Below are 16,001 nucleotides of genomic sequence, written 5' to 3'. Positions count from 1 at the left end.
CTAGAGATCAGAGCCATATTTTTGGCCCTCAGAACTTTCAGCCCTTACTATTGGGCCTCCCTGTTCGGATCCAGTCAGACAATGCCACGGCTGTGGCTTACATCAACCGTCAGGGAGGAACTCGCAGCAAGGCAGCGATGAAAGAAGTGTCCAGGATTCTTCTTTGGGCAGAGAAGCACATCCCCATTCTTTCAGCTGTCCATATTCCGGGGGTAGATAACTGGGCCGCAGACTTTCTCAGCAGGCAGGGTCTAGCGGCAGGGGAATGGTCCCTCCACGACAAAGTGTTCCATCAGATCACTCTTCGTTGGGGACTCCCAGATGTGGACCTCATGGCGTCTCGGATGAACGCCAAAATACATCCCTTCATACCCCGGTCGAGAAACCCGCTAGCGATCGGCTCCGACGCCCTAGTCTCTCCGTAGGCGTAGTTTCGCCTATCCTACATCTTCCCTCCGTTTCCTCTCATTCCGAGAGTAGTCAAGAAAATCAAAGTTGAGGGAATCCCGGTGATCCTCGTGGCCCCGGATTGGCCCAGAAGAGCCTGGTGCCCAGAGCTTCTCCAACTTCTCGGCGACACTCCCTGACGTCTTCCCGACCGCCCGGATCTTGTGTCGCAAGGTCCAATATTCCACCAGAATACAGCACAGCTGCATTTGACGGCGTGGCACTTGAATCCTTGATTCTAGCCAAGTCAGGTCTTTCTTCTAAGGTAGTTCATACCATACTTAATGCTTGGAAGCCCTCCTCCGCCAGCATTTATCACAGGACCTGGAAGACCAATCTTTCCTGCTGTGACCGTCATAATCGGTCGCCCCTTGCCTTTTCAATCCCTAATGTTCTTGCCTTTCTGCAAGACGGTCTGGACTCGGGACTGGCTCTCAGTACCCTTAAAGGACAAGTTTCTGCCTTGTCAATATTCTTCCAGAAGCAGCTGGCTTCTCGTCCTCAGGTCCGCTCCTTTCTTCAAGGGGTAGCGCATTTGGTCCCTTCTTATTGCCACCCCTTAGATCCCTGGGATCTGAATCTGGTTCTCGGAGCTCTTCAGCTTCCTCCCTTCGAACCTCTGAGAGAAATCTCTCTTCAACGACTGTCTTGGAAGGTTGCCTTTTTAGTCGCCATTACCTCTATCAGGCGAGTGTCCGAACTTGCGGCTCTTTCCTGTCGTTCACCTTACCTGATATTCCATCATGATAAGGTGGTCCTTCGGCCTTCCCCCGCCTTTCTTCCCAAGGTCGTATCTTCTTTCCACTTAAACGAGGACATTGTGTTGCCGTCATTCTGCCCGGCCCCGGTCCACTCCTTTGAAAAAGTCCTTCACACTCTAGATCTTGTCAGGGCTCTGCGGATCTACATCTCCAGAACAGCGCCGTTGCGCAAGTCTGATGCCCTCTTCGTCCTCTCAGAAGGACACAAAAAGGGCAACCAGGCTTCTAAATCCACGATTTCTCGATGGATCAGGACTGCCATCTGTGAGGCTTACAAAGCACGAGGTTTTGTTCCTCCTCCATCTGTGCGGGCCCACTCTACGCAAGCAGTGGGTGCTTCCTGGGCTATCCGCCATCAGGCTTCGGCGACCCAACTCTGCAGGGCCGCTACCTGGTCCAGTGTGCACACGTTTACAAAATTCTACAGAGTGCATACGCATGCTTCCGCGGATGCTGCTCTTGGAAGACAAGTCCTTCAGGCGGCAGTGGCCCATTTATAAGTGGCCACTGCTCGGTTTTCTGACAGTGTTTGATATGTGTTCACTGCAGTTGCAGTTGTTAGTCAGCTCTTAGTCTGATGTTATACACTGTTAATAGTTCAGTTCCCACCCAGGGACTGCTTTGGGACGTCCCACTGTCTGTGTCCCCCAATGAAAAGGCGAGAAAGGAAATTACATTTTTGTGTACTCACCGTAAAATGTCTTCCTTGGAGCCTTTCATTGGGGGACACAGCTCCTGCCCTTGTGGTTTTGGTTGTCCTTCTCCTACTGCTTTTATACCAAACTGAGCTAGTTTCCCGCCTAGCTGGGGTTATATGCTGTGGGAGGAAGAGCTAACACTTTTTTCAAATCTAGTGTCACGCCTCCCTGGAGACATCATAATACCCACTGTCTGTGTCCCCCAATGAAAGGCTCCAAGGAAGACATTTTACGGTGAGTACACAAAAATGTCATTTTTGCCGATTTTGAGAAAAGTGTTCTGGAATCCGATTCTGAATGGGCAAGGCTTGTGCCGAATTTAAGATTTGTAAATTTATTCTATCAAGTTCGCTCATCTCTAGTAGGGACCTCAAGAAAAAGATTGTATGTTGTTCCATATTTATCAAATTAGCAATTGAATCTGAAATTTTAGCGTGATTACAAAAAGAGAAATGCTGGCATCTATGTCCGTAATTCAGGATATTCCAGCTCATGACTATTCCATTTATTACAAACCGATACCACTTTAGGTCAATTCAGAACAAAAAAGGGCAAACTCTTAAGAGGGAGGAATTTTACAGGTGATCAAAATGTTCTTGGGAGTCATTCAAAACCGGGCTGGTGACGTACTAAGAGAAGATTGTAGTGGACGATGATTAGTTACTCTACAATTCTAATGTTCCACTAGTTTTTGCACATTACATCATTTGATAATGCGCCGTGCACTTCACACACAAAGTTGATAAATTGTGAAGTTTATCCTGATTATTTATGAAAATATTCTCAGTGTTAGGTCTCAGCTGAAGCCCGTGCCAGCCACGGCAGCATAATAATTGGGCAGCATTGGCAGAAGGTATTTGGCGACAACAAAAAACACAACTGCCAATTCACAAGTTGTACTATATCCTACGCTTCCTGCCAGCTGTCTCCTGCCAGTGTTGCTTAGTCGTTATGGCAAATTTAACAACCACACACGCCAACACATCTGCGGACACATTTTGCTTTCTGTATGTGTACTTACCTAGCAAGTAGATTTTGTTATGCTCTTTTTGGCAAGTAGGGAATAATTGGGGTTGCAAAAGTCACAAAAGACCTTGTGAAGATGCTGGCGGAAGCTGGTAAGCTTGTGTGATTATCCACAGTGAAACAACTACTATATCAATAAGGCAGGAAGAAGCCAAAAAGAAACATAAAAAGCCAGATTAATGTTTGCAAATGCACACAGGGACAAAGACCTTAATTTTTGGAGACATGTCCTGTGGTCTGATGAAAATATAATTGAACTATTTAGCCATAATGACCATCATTACATTTGGATGAAAAAGTCGCAGTGCCGCATTGTGATGTTGAATCTAATGATTTCCTATGGCACCAAATTGTGACCTGCAACAACCTTGCAACTGCAATGCAGAATTGTAAATGCTTCCAAATATTTTGGATTTTCACTGGTCACCAGTCACAACGCACTTGCCATTGACTTCAATGCAAGTCGTATCAGACTGTGAAAATATCAGCTCTAAAATAGTCGTACAACAGCTAGTTGCCGACACGTTGCACAAATGTTTTTGTTAGGCAACTTTTCTGAGAATTGCAGTCGCGTCAGACATATCGCCATGTGTTCCTTGCCTTCATCAAAGTGTTTTACAAAATGTATTGTATACGAAAAAGTGATCATGGCAACAGCAGGGTAGTGTAAAGAAAAAAAATACCATGGCTAAGAATGAGTGAGCCGCTAGCAGCAGCGGAAGCACCACAATCACCACTGGCACCAGCCGTCCGGGTAAAAGTACTACCAAACACAAGTCACAATAGGTCTCATTTGCTTATAGCAGGTATATTAGTGGGAAGGAAGCAGAAGGAGTTATGGAATATATAGCACAATCCTAGTCTCAGTCGCAGCAGGATGATGTTACTTCTGACAGTGACACTGTCAGTTTGGGTCAGAGTTCAGGAAAGAGCAATATACTTGATCACAAATATTTTAGAGGGATAATTTTTGGCCTATTATTAAACTGGCTGTAGGCTACTGAGTTATCATCTATTACTATGTTGAGGCCACTATGATATTGTCACGCTCCCCGGCTCCACTGCTAGGCTCCCCGGCTCCCCTGCCTTGCTTACCGGCTCCCCTGCCACGCTTCCCCGCTCTCAGGTCGCGCTCCGCCGCTCCCGTGCCAGGCTTCCCGGTCCCCTGCTCCACAGCCTTCCTGCTCCATCGCCTGCGGTCCCCAGGCAGCCCGGTCCCCGCTCCCGGCGCCCGTCGGCAACTCGGCCCCAGCCCGGCTCTCCTGCCTCCTGTCCACCGCTCCCTGCTCTGGCTTCTGGCACCCGGGCCTCGCGCATGCGCATTAGGGCGCGCGCGCGGTCATTGACCCTCTCTTAAAGAGCCAGTGTCCTCCAACAGGATATTGAAGAATCAGGTACAGGGTATATAGGGGAATCCTTTCCAAGTGGGCGGGGCCTGTTCTTCGTGTTTTGCTAAGCTAGGAGTCAGGTCTCCTTGTGTCTTGCGGTATACTTACCTATCTTTCTCCTAGAGCCGCTCCTGCCTCGCCATCCGGTCCTGACGATTCCCGAACCCCGAACGGTGACTGTCCGCCATCCCGTCAGTCCATACCATCTCTGATCCCTGTGGTGACCCGTCTTCTCGCTCCGTCGGTTCCGGACTCTGCCTGACAACATCTCGGCCTCCGAACCTGAGCTCCATCATCCGGACTACCTTCGGTGACTCCGTGGTCCCAGGGACTTCTACACTCCACTCCTTTGAACGGACTGTCCTGCTACCTGTAGTGCTCCGGCTACCGGACCCCTTGCCTTCAGTGAGGTGTTCGGCCCAGTGGATCCACCTCCTGGGTCTGCCCGTCCACCTGGCCCTAACAGATATTACGAAGACTGTGCTTGTGTTAAAGAGTTTGGGGTTAGATACATGAGACATCAAACTGTTACTGTCTGGACATTATATTGTTTTCTTGAAGGAAAGAATAAAAAACCTGTGTTATTTTTTTATTTCTTTCCTTGGTATCTTGGCACGTATCACAGGCATATTGCTACTTGTTTCTGCATAGGAATAACCTGTTTTTCTCCAATAATACTTTGTAATATAAAACATTATGGTGTCACTGCCAACATTTTGAATAGTCTGGTTCTAACATGTCAGGAATGATGCATCAGATTACAAGAACTTCTTATTAAACCAGAGTCTTGTGCTAACTCTGGCCTGTGCATATGTAGCGCCTATTTCCGGATGACATCTCAGCCTATGACTTAGAGGCACCAAGTACTTAAGGCATCCTCCCATTAGGGGAGGTGCCTGAGCAACATAATCAGTTAGTCAGCTAATGTTCGTCTAGCTAGCTGGTTGTCAGGTCCTTTTTATCCACTTCCCGCTACCCATAACCATGTCCCATACATGTAAGTACCTGCCATGCCATCCGTACCTGTCAGTATCTGCTGTGCCATCTGTACTTGCCTTCATCTGCTGTCCTGTGTATACCAGCTATCCCACCTGCACCTGTCAGCACGAGAGACTTTGCCTGTCCGTACTTGAGCCCGTTCCTGCCCTGGGAGTCAGCTGTCACAGTCCCGGACACTGCCCTGGGAATGGCATCAAGCATCTACCCTGTAATTGATTAGTCAAGCCTCTCCCACGTCAAGGTAAGCCTGGGTCCCCCTATGGTTCATTAGGTCCACTTCCACTCGCTGCCTCATCACCGGCGTGTGTTACAGTTTGCTCAGGCCATGACTCTGAGGGTCCACCTCTGTCTGAACTATGCCGTGATATGTCATTCATGCAAGAACAATAAAGTCAAATCCTGGCCCACCTACTGTCTGTGAATCTGTATCCGGAACTTGTCTGTCTGGTCCTCCACATTTCGATGGAGACCCAAAGCAATGGCGTGGGTTCATCAATGATTGCATCCTGCAATTTTCTTCAGGGTGGGCCAAAGTGGCATTCCTGATGTTGCATTACGGTGGGGAGGCTTTCACCTGGGTAAATTCCCTGTAGGAGAGATGTGACCCAGTTACCACTGATGTCCTGGAATTCCTGGAGGTCTTCCAGACAGTTTTTGATGAGCTGGGCTGGGTCACTTCTGCTGCCTCCTCTCTTCTGCAGTTGCGTCAAGGAATTCAGACTCTGGGTCTGTATGCAGCTTAGCTCCACACCCTCTCCTCAGAACTGGGATGGAATAATCAGGCGCTGATGGGCGCCTTTTGGGACGGTCTATTAGGGAGGATTAAGGACGAATTGGTCAGCTGTGATATTCCCGCTATGTTAACTGATCTGATTTCATTGCCTACCCTGGTCAATTGCAGGTTCTAGGCCCGTTCCATGGAGGAATCACGTGAAAGGAAACCTATGCATTTGGCTCCATCCTGGCAGTTTCCAGTTTCTGCTCCGACTCCTGAACTTATGCAGGTTGATTGTATCAAATGTCTGAGCAAGGACAAGTACATCACCAAGCCCTGGGTCTGTTTTTTTTACTGTGGAGGAGAAGACCTTCTTCACCCATGCTTGTCCTGTGAGGACGGGACCCTCTTACCTTGGGCTGGTAGGAATGGCCATCCTTGGCGAAAACAGTCTCTCTTTGTTGACATTGTCCTTGTCCATATCGTATGGAGAAACTCAGTTCTCTGAGATGGTGCACCTTGACTCCAGATCTGCTGGGAACTTCATTCAACTTCTTGTCTGAACCTATACACTTTGAACCTGAGGAGCTACACGTGGGAACTTTAGATTCAGAGAAGATCTCTTTCCTGGTGCTTCCAAATCTGTCTTACCTGCTTCTCCCGGGTCTGTCTTGGCTTCGTACTCATGAGCCAGTTTTGGACTAGAAATCTGTGCAGATGCTCTGTTGAGGGCAAAATTGCCACAAAAAATGCATGGTAAGTGCTCATCCATCCAGGCTGAACGGAGCCAGGGCAGAGCCATGGGCGTAGTGACCCATGACTCACCTTTGCAGGGCAGCAAGGGGTTAATGTTTTTCTGTAGAAAGAGCGGGCTTTTGCGGGGTCAAGAGTTTAGGGGGGGTGGATCTATAGGGCCAGGGGAGGGGACAGGGTGGGGGCTGTATATATGTCCAGGGAGAAAGGGGGGGTCACTACTTCGGCGCGAGGTACCATTAGAGAAGGTCCCGCCCTCCCGCCCTATACATATATGTTTAATCTTTGTCGGAGAAGACGGTGGAGTCGAGGTTCATTTAATTTTATATTGGGGTTCGAGTCATTTCGGCGAGCGGTGGCGAGGGGGGTTCTTGGAGTCGGTGGAAATTCGGGGTGGGGGGTGGTACATCGGATAGATGGGGGACCACCCCCCTTTGTTTATTCTGGTATGGTAATTGCCTGGCGGACTTGGGGGGGCTCTCCAGGGGTGGGGTCCCCTGAGAGTCGGTTAGGGACACTGTTTTCCGGCAAAGGTGGTGCCCCCGAGCTTGTAGGCGCGGCTGGGGGCAAAAATATGCCGGATGGTCTGGTAACAATATTTGGTGTCCGCCAGGTTTTGGGGCTCCAAGAACCGCCCTTGCATTGGCAAAATGGTTATTTATTATCTGTTATAATGTTTGTTAATAAACCGGGCCGATTTGGCCAATTTATCCAAAGAAGGGTGTTGTGTTTTTATTAGCGGTTGGGAAAAAGGGGGGTTTGGGGTGGGGGATTCTGCTGACAATATGAAGAAAGCCTCTGCAGTAGGGCAGTCAAGGTCTTCTAAAGGTGGCTTTACACACTGCAACATCGCAAACAACATCGCTGTAACGTCACCGGTTTTGTGACGTAATAGCGACCTCCCCAGCGACATTGCAGTGTGTGAAACACATCAGCGACCTGGCCCCTGCTGTGAAGTTGCTGATCGCTACAAATTGTCAGGACCATTCTTTGGTCCTTTGTTTCCCGCTGTGCAGCATGATCGCTAGAAAGTCTCAGTGTGTAAAGGGGACTTTACAGCGACTTCGTTAGCGACTTCCCTTCCCTGCTTTACAACGTCCCCAATGACTAGCTAGGTCGTTCTGCAGGTCCGGATCGCTGTTGCGTCGTTAGCCAGGTCTGCCTGTTTGACAGCTCACCAGCGACTCACCAGAGACTTTGTAGCGATCCCGGCCAGGTTGGGATCGCTGGTGGGATTGCTAGAAAGTCTCAGTGTGTAAAGGGGCCTTAAGGCTTCACTAAAGCCCACTTTACACGTTGCAATTAGTTGTACAATCGCATTTGCGATGTGACACGCCCAGATTGCATACGGGATCTTATGAGATTTCACGTTGGTCGTTCATTTGCTGTCACACGTGCGTTAGTAGTCTATGTTAAATTGGTCAATTTTGTGTGCGATCCTTTAGATCATGTGTTCTGTGACGTATGCATTGGGCACCTTTTTTTTTTTTTTTTTATTTATTGACTTGCCAAGCGTGTGTAATGTGTAGGAATAGGGATGCGTTTTTACTATGTCATCTGCCATTCAGCTCTGCTACATGGCCGCTAACAGCAGACACAGACAGCCATGTAGCAGAGCTGAATGGCAGATGACAGCAGACACAGACAGAGCCGCACTGTCAGAATGAACTCGGGTGAACTTCACCCGACTTCATTGTCATGCTGCGGCTCTGTCTGTGTCGCGCCCTGATTAGCGGTCACCAGTGAAGGACTCACCGGTGACCGCTAATCTCCTAAGTTACTGAAGTTAGCAGCCCTCTCTCATATACTCACCGATCCCCGATCCCCGGCGCTGCACGGCGTTCACACTGCTCCGGCGGCTTTTACTGTTTTGAAAAAGCCGGCCGCCCATTAAACAATTTCGTATTCCCTGCTTTCCCCGCCCACCGGCGCCTATGATTGGTTACAGTGAGACACGCCCCCACTCTGAGTGACAGGTGTCACACTGCACCCAATCACAGCAGCCGGTGGGCGTGTCTATACTGTGTAGTGAAATAAATAATTAAATAATTTAAAAAAACGGCGTGCGGTTCCCCCCAATTTTAAAACCAGCCAGATAAAGCCATACGGCTGAAGGCTGGTATTCTCAGGATGGGGAGCTCCACGTTATGGGGAGCCCCCCAGCCTAACAATATCAGCCAACAGCCGCCCAGAATTGCCGCATACATTATATGCGACAGTTCTGGGACTGTACCGGGCTCTTCCCGATTTGCCCTGGTGCATTGGCAAATCGGGGTAATAAGGAGTTAATGGCAGCCCATAGCTGCCAATAAGTCCTAGATTAATCATGTCAGGCATCTATGAGACACCCTCCATGATTAATCTGTAAATTACAGTAAATAAACACACGCCCGAAAAAATCCTTTATTAGAAATAAAAAACACACACATATACCCTGGTTCACCACTTTAATCAGCCCCAAAAAGCCCTCCATGTCCGGCGTAATCCAGGATGCTCCAGCGTCGCATCCAGCTCTGCTGCATGGAGGTGACCGGAGCTGCAGCAGACACAGCCGCTCCGGTCACCTCCACGCAGGTAATGAAGACAGCCGCGCGATCAGCTGCTGTCACTGAGGTTACCCGCTGTCACTGGATCCAGCGGTGGCCGCGGGTAACCTCAGTGACAGCTCAGGTGATCGCGCTACTCACCTCAGTTGCTGCGTGGAGGTGATAGGAGCGGCGGTGAGTAGCGTGAGTAGTATCACCCCCACATCGCCTTTGAAGAAAATGGCCTGGTCCATTCTGCAACGACCGGCGACCTCACAGCAGGGGCCTGATCGCTGGTAAGTGTCACACATAATGAGATCGCTAACGGGATCGCTACTGTGTCACAGAAACCGTGACTCAGCTGTGATCTCGCTAGCGATCTCGTTATGTGTGACAGTACCTTAAGTCCAGGGCCCCCTGTGGGTCCACTCCCACTTCCGCCTCATCATCGGCATGCCTTACAGTGTACATCAGTAGAGGACCTGTCAATCAACTAGAGCTATACAGAGAGAAACTGGCCTGGTGCAGCTCCGGACTAATCAGTTCTAGCCTTATAGTCCCCAGCCGGCTGTTCAATCTGGCAGCTCTTCAATGATTTTCTCTGAAATGCTGTGGCTAGCAAGGCTTTGATATACACCGACGAGCAAAGGGTAACAATGTTTTGACTTTCAGGCTTCATCTCTCACCATCTACTACAGCTCAGAATGTGAAAGTACTATAATCTTGGCTGTCTCATACATAAATGTGACTTACAACTATTTAGCATATGATCAGTTATACAGATCCTTGTCATGTCGCTGCATTGTTACTGTTTTGCTCCTAAACATCTAGATTTAAATTGTTATTATTTTGTTAGTATTTAGTAAATCCCCCTTTGGCTTTCAACACTGCCTGAATCCTTCTGAGAACTCGATCAGATACAAGCATATCTCAACCGATATCTGATCCCAGCTCTCTTCTAGTGTTGCTGTATACTGGTCGGCTCACTTGGGGGTGTACACAGCTATTTCTTCAACTCTGCCCACAAGTGTTGGATTGGGTTGAGGTCTGGGGACTGTGGCAACAATCCCGCACCTCTACTTCATTGCCATTGAACTGTTTCTTCTCCAATCTCGTTGTGTGCTTCAGGTCGTTGTCCTGTTGGAACACTATGTCGTCCTTTTCATACCCATAGTACTCGAGTGTACGAAGTTAGTCATCTTTTAGGGTACTCTGGGGACTCGGTAGTGTTGGATGACCATCAGAGCAATGCTAGGAGTAAAATAAAAACAGACAATTCCTGGATCTGGGCAGGATGAAGGTAATCCACAGACAGCTGTAAAGTGTATTCAGTATATTTGTATTACTTCAATCTATATATATAATTGCCTTATTCTGTCTGTCTGTCTGTCTGTCATGCTCCAAAATTGTGTCCTTACGGTGACACAAAGCTGATTGGCCGCTGGGCTCGCCATGGCCCCGCCCCCCCACACGGATTGGCCTCTCGCCCCGGCTCTGCAGGCCCCGCCCCCTCACGCAATGCACGCTCGCTCTGGCCCCGCCCCCCGCACGCATTCCCCCAACTGACACGGAGCCCCAGGTGAGTACACACACATCAGATCACACTCACTCTCACACACACCTCACACACACATCACATCCACACACTCACAACATCCTGGGATATCGCTTGCTTCTCGGCGGCGATACTGTGCTGTGAGCTTTCAGGACCTGCCGGAGGATCACATGGCCGGAAGCATGTGGTATCTCCGGATGTTGTGAGTATGAGCGCCTATGTGTAATATCGTCAATGTGTGTGTGCGTGAGTGTATGCGATCAGGTGGGTGTGAGTGTATGCGATCGGGTGGGTGTGAGTGTATGCGATCGGGTGGGTGGGTGTGAGTGTATGCGATCGGGTGTGTGTGGGTGTGTGTGAGTGTATACGATCGGATCTGTGAGTGTCGGCAGAGGAGGACGGCGTGCTGCAGGAGGCTGGGAGGAGAGAGGCTGATCCTGGGGAAGGCTGGGAGGGGGGAGGCTGAGAGAAGAGAGGCTGATGTTGGGGGAGGCTGAGGCTGGGGTAGGCTAGGAGGAGAGAGGCTGATGCTGCGGGCAGAGAGGCTGATGCTGCGGGCACAGAGGCTGATGCTGCGGGCAGAGAGGCTGATGCTGCGGGCACAGAGGCTGATGCTGCGGGCACAGAGGCTGATGCTGCGGGCAGAGAGGCTGATGCTGCGGGCACAGAGGCTGATGCTGCGGGCACAGAGGCTGATGCTGCGGGCAGAGAGGCTGATGCTGCGGGCAGAGAGGCTGATGCTGCGGGCACAGAGGCTGATGCTGCGGGCACAGAGGCTGATGCTGCGGGCACAGAGGCTGATGCTGCGGCCAGCATGAGGGATGGAGCACTATAGGGGGTGTGCAGCATGGGGGATGGAGCACGATGGGGAGTGCGCAGCATGGCGGATGGAGCACGTTTGGGAGTGCGCAGCATAGCGGATGGACCACGTTTGGGAGTGCGCAGCATGGCGGATGGAGCACGTTTGGGAGTGCGCAGCATGGCGGATGGAGCACGTTTGGGAGTGCGCAGCATGGCGGATGGACCACGTTTGGGAGTGCGCAGCATGTCGGATGGAGCACGTTTGGGAGTGCGCAGCATGGCGGATGGAGCACGTTTGGGAGTGCGGAGCATGGCGGATGGACCAAGTTTGGGAGTGCGCAGCATGGCGGATGGAGCACGTTTGGGAGTGCGCAGCATGGCGGATGGAGCACATTTGGGAGTGCGCAGCATGGCGGATGGAGCACGTTTGGGAGTGCGCAGCATGGGGAGTGCGCAGCATGGGAGATGGAGCACGATGGGGGGTGCGCAGCATGGCGGATGGAGCACGATGGGGAGTGCGCAGCATGGGGGATGCAGCACGTTTCGGAGCGCGCAGCATGGCGGATGGAGCACGTTTGGGAGTGCGCAGCATGGCGGATGGAGCACGTTTGGGAGTGCGCAGCATGGCGGATGGCGCACGTTTGGGAGTGCGCAGCATGACGGATGGAGCACGTTTGGGAGTGCACAGCATGGGAGATGGAGCACAATGGGGAATGCGCAGCATGGGGGATGGAGCACGATGGGGGGTGCGCAGCATGGGGGATGGAGCACAATGGGGGGTGCGCAGCTTAGGGGATGGAGCACGATGGGGGGTGCGCAGATTGGGGGATGGAGCACGATGGGGGGTGCGCAGCATGGGGGATGGAGCACGATGGGGGGTGCGCAGCATGGGGGATGGAGCACGATGGGAAGTGCACACCTCCCCCCAACACACACACACACGCGCACTACACAACACACACACACTGGGAAACACAAACACCGCCCTACACAGACACCCACACACACAGACAACGCTGCACACACACAACACCCAACACACAAACACCGCGGCATACATAAATATACGCACATACTGCGCAACACACACACTGCACAAAACATACCTCCCCCCAAAACACACACAAACCACGCAACACACACACAATGCTACAGACACACAGCGCTCCACAAACAACGCAACACACGCAACACACACAACGCAACACACAAACAACACCGCTCTCACCCCCCGCCACACCCAGACAACACCCAGAACATGTACAGCCCCTACACAAACACTTGGTAACTACACACAACAACATCTATATATATATATAACAAAAATCATACATGAACTACACAATACGTAAATTCTAGAATACCCGATGCGTAGAATCCGGCCACCTTCTAGTAAAGTAATAAAATAATAAGAAATATAATTCTGCTGCGGACGTTGGTTTATCACCATCCTGCCCACATCTGTCAGACGTGACCAATGCCGCAATGACAGTCAGCGAAGTTTGTGCAACACTCCTTGTGACAGAGCCATGCTCTGGAGAAGCTGAGGTGTTGTTTCTGTTGCAGCTGAGCAGCTTTCTGCTTGTGTAGCTGTGGAGAACTATTTGTTGTGTCTTTCCCCTTTTTTACCTTCCTTGTGTTGTTTTATAGTCTCACTGGCCTTCGCACTTGTCAGAGTGAGTTCAGGGTCAGCGAGGGCCTAGGCATGTGATGGCGCATGGTGAAAATGAACCATCTAGGGATGTTAGGGAGTGCAAGGATCAGCCTCAGGTGAGTGTTAGGTGATGATACCGCACCCCTCTCCTTAGCATCAGGGCCATCATTTTTATTGTTACCTTGGTGTATCCTTTGTGTTGTGTTGCTCACCAGGGTTTCTCTCGTCCACAAAGTGACATGAAAAAAGTACAGTTCTGCAATTGTTTTTTTCGGCATTGTTTTTACAGCGAACTTATGCTATCATTTTGGGGCACATTAAAAGTTATGATAGTTTTTTTACTGCATTTTTTGGGTGCAGAAAGCAAATAAACAACAATTTTAGCATTTAAGGTTTTTTTTTTCTCTACTCCAGATGTAAAGATCTGACTTTTGCAGAAATGATGATATCAAATATGTTTATTTTTGTATTGCAAGATGGGAAGTGATTCAAATTTTTAGGATTTTTAGTTAATAATATTTTTTAAAAAAGCTTTTTATTATTATTTATTTTTTTTTAGGGAACTTGCACCATGTGATTGTTTATTCACTTGTACTATACAATCCAATACTAGATTATTGGATCATATAGTAGAAATGACAGACTCCTATGAAGCTCAGCCTGAGGTTGAGCTTCATGGGAGTTCAAAGATGGCAGTGATGGGAGCTTTCAGTGGCCCCCAGTGACCACAGAATGGATCAGCACTGGAGTAGAAGTACTATCAGAATAGTTCCGCTTAAATGCCACTGTCAGAGACTGACTGCAGCGTTTAAGCGGTTATACAGAAGTGAACAGAGCGAGCTCTGATTGCTGCTTTTAGAAGCAGATGCCTAATGTGTTCCCAATCCGACTATAACAAAAGCAACGGGTGACTCCGATAAGCATCTGGAAGACCTGAAAGTCCACAAATTAAATAGACATCTCACTGTTTTTGAAGGCAACCATATAATACTTTGTTTACCCTGTGGTGGCGCAGCAGAAAACGTAATCATTTGTTCCTTGGTTCCCCCACAGATTACTAATTTTTGAGGGTCTCAGTAGCTAACTAAAAACATGTATAGCATGGGAAGAACACGGTTCTTATCTTGTAAAAGCATGAGTTACACTCAACTCTCTGCACTCCCAACATCCCTAGATGGGTCCTTCCCCCTGGGCGTCATCACATGTCTAGGCCCTCGCTGACCTCTAAACTCATACTGACTAGTGCGAAGTCCAGTAACACAATAGTCTCACCACTACAATAAAACAACACGAGGAAGGTAATATAAACAGGAGAAAAACACAACAAATAATTTTCCACAGCTGGTTAAGCAAGAAAACTCTCAGCTGCTACAGAATCAACACCTCAGCTTCTCCAGAGAGCAAGACTTCTTAAAAGTGGTCAGTACTTGGTATTACAGTTTTGTCACATTGAAGTGAATGGAGCTGAGCTGCGATACCACAAGTGTGGCGCTGTGAATGGAAATAAGAAGCCATGTTTTTCTATTTCAGCCCAATTTCTTTAAGTTTGCGCCCTTAACGTGTGAATGGAAAAAAGAAGCCATATTTACAATAAAACAACATAAAGAAGGTAAAAGAAACAGGGGAAAACACAACAAACAGTTCTCCACCGTTACTCAAGCAGGAAACTTCTCAGCTGCAACAGAAACAACAGCTCAGCTTCTCCAGAGCCAGGCTCTTTCAAAGTAGTCACTACCTGGTATTATAGTTTTGCCCCATTGAAGTGAATGGATCTGAGCTGCGATACCTTGTGTGGCACTGTGAATGGAAATAAGAAGCCATGTTTTTATAAGTCAGCACAACCCCGTTAAATGTTCGCCCTTAAAGGGGTTTGTCTTAACTTTTTTGATTTTAAAAATCTTCAGAAAGTATCACTTCACAAGGGGAGGGGAACGGCGCAACATTTGTGAACATTTCCAACATGAAGATTTCATAAAGTTTGCTCAGGTATTCAGATATCGATCACCCTTGGGTTAAATGTGAGTGAAATATTCCCCCAAAAAAGGAGAAGCAAAAAACGAAACTGCTCTGTAATACATATAATGTGTTCAGCGCATACAGAGATCTGGTTCTTTCCAGTTGCTGCGTTCCCTGATCTGGCCGGGATCCTCCGCACATCACGGCTTGTATTCACTTGTAGAACTCCCACATTCCTGATTATTTCATTTCCTCGCTTTCCTCTGATAGAACACCTTGATAAAGGTAAAGATTAACCCCCGAGCCAAATATTTCATCAAACTCAGCAACATGGAACCAGGCCAGGCTCAGAACGGAGGAGAAAACATAAAGCAGGGTGGAATACACAGGACACGCAACAGAGCAGATACAACAGAAAATGGACAATTCTTCTAGTGTTAAGGAGGATTAAGTCATTAGAATAGGAATGTCATCCACTGAGCATAAATATACATTATATAAATATATTATATTATTGGTACTAATCCTCTATTATACTCCAGAGCTGCACTCACTATTCTGCTGGTGCCATCACTGTGTACTTACATTACATTACTTATCCTGTACTGATCCTGAGTTACCTCCTGTATTATACTCCAGAGCTGCACTCACTATTCTGCTGATGCAGTCACTGTGTACATACATTACATTACTCATCCTGAGTTACCTCCTGTATTATACTCC

General features: G+C 48.9%; 1 protein-coding gene and 1 long non-coding RNA gene across 3 annotated transcripts in view; one reads left to right on the top strand and one right to left on the bottom strand.

Moving 5' to 3' along the window:
- The window catches only part of GNGT1 (G protein subunit gamma transducin 1), a 99,668-nt gene that overhangs the window by 68,018 nt on the left and 15,649 nt on the right, over nt 1-16,001 (bottom strand). The gene's annotated exons all lie outside the window — the stretch shown is intronic.
- LOC142244597 (uncharacterized) lies at nt 5,246-6,911 on the top strand. Its single transcript, XR_012724600.1, has 3 exons — nt 5,246-5,317; nt 5,403-5,560; nt 6,221-6,911. It is a non-coding gene; the product is annotated as an uncharacterized LOC142244597 (long non-coding RNA).

Source organism: Anomaloglossus baeobatrachus, chromosome 6 (assembly GCF_048569485.1).
Source record: "Anomaloglossus baeobatrachus isolate aAnoBae1 chromosome 6, aAnoBae1.hap1, whole genome shotgun sequence".
Taxonomy (NCBI): Eukaryota; Metazoa; Chordata; class Amphibia; order Anura; family Aromobatidae; genus Anomaloglossus; species Anomaloglossus baeobatrachus.
This window is presented reverse-complemented; position numbering and strand designations above follow the sequence as displayed.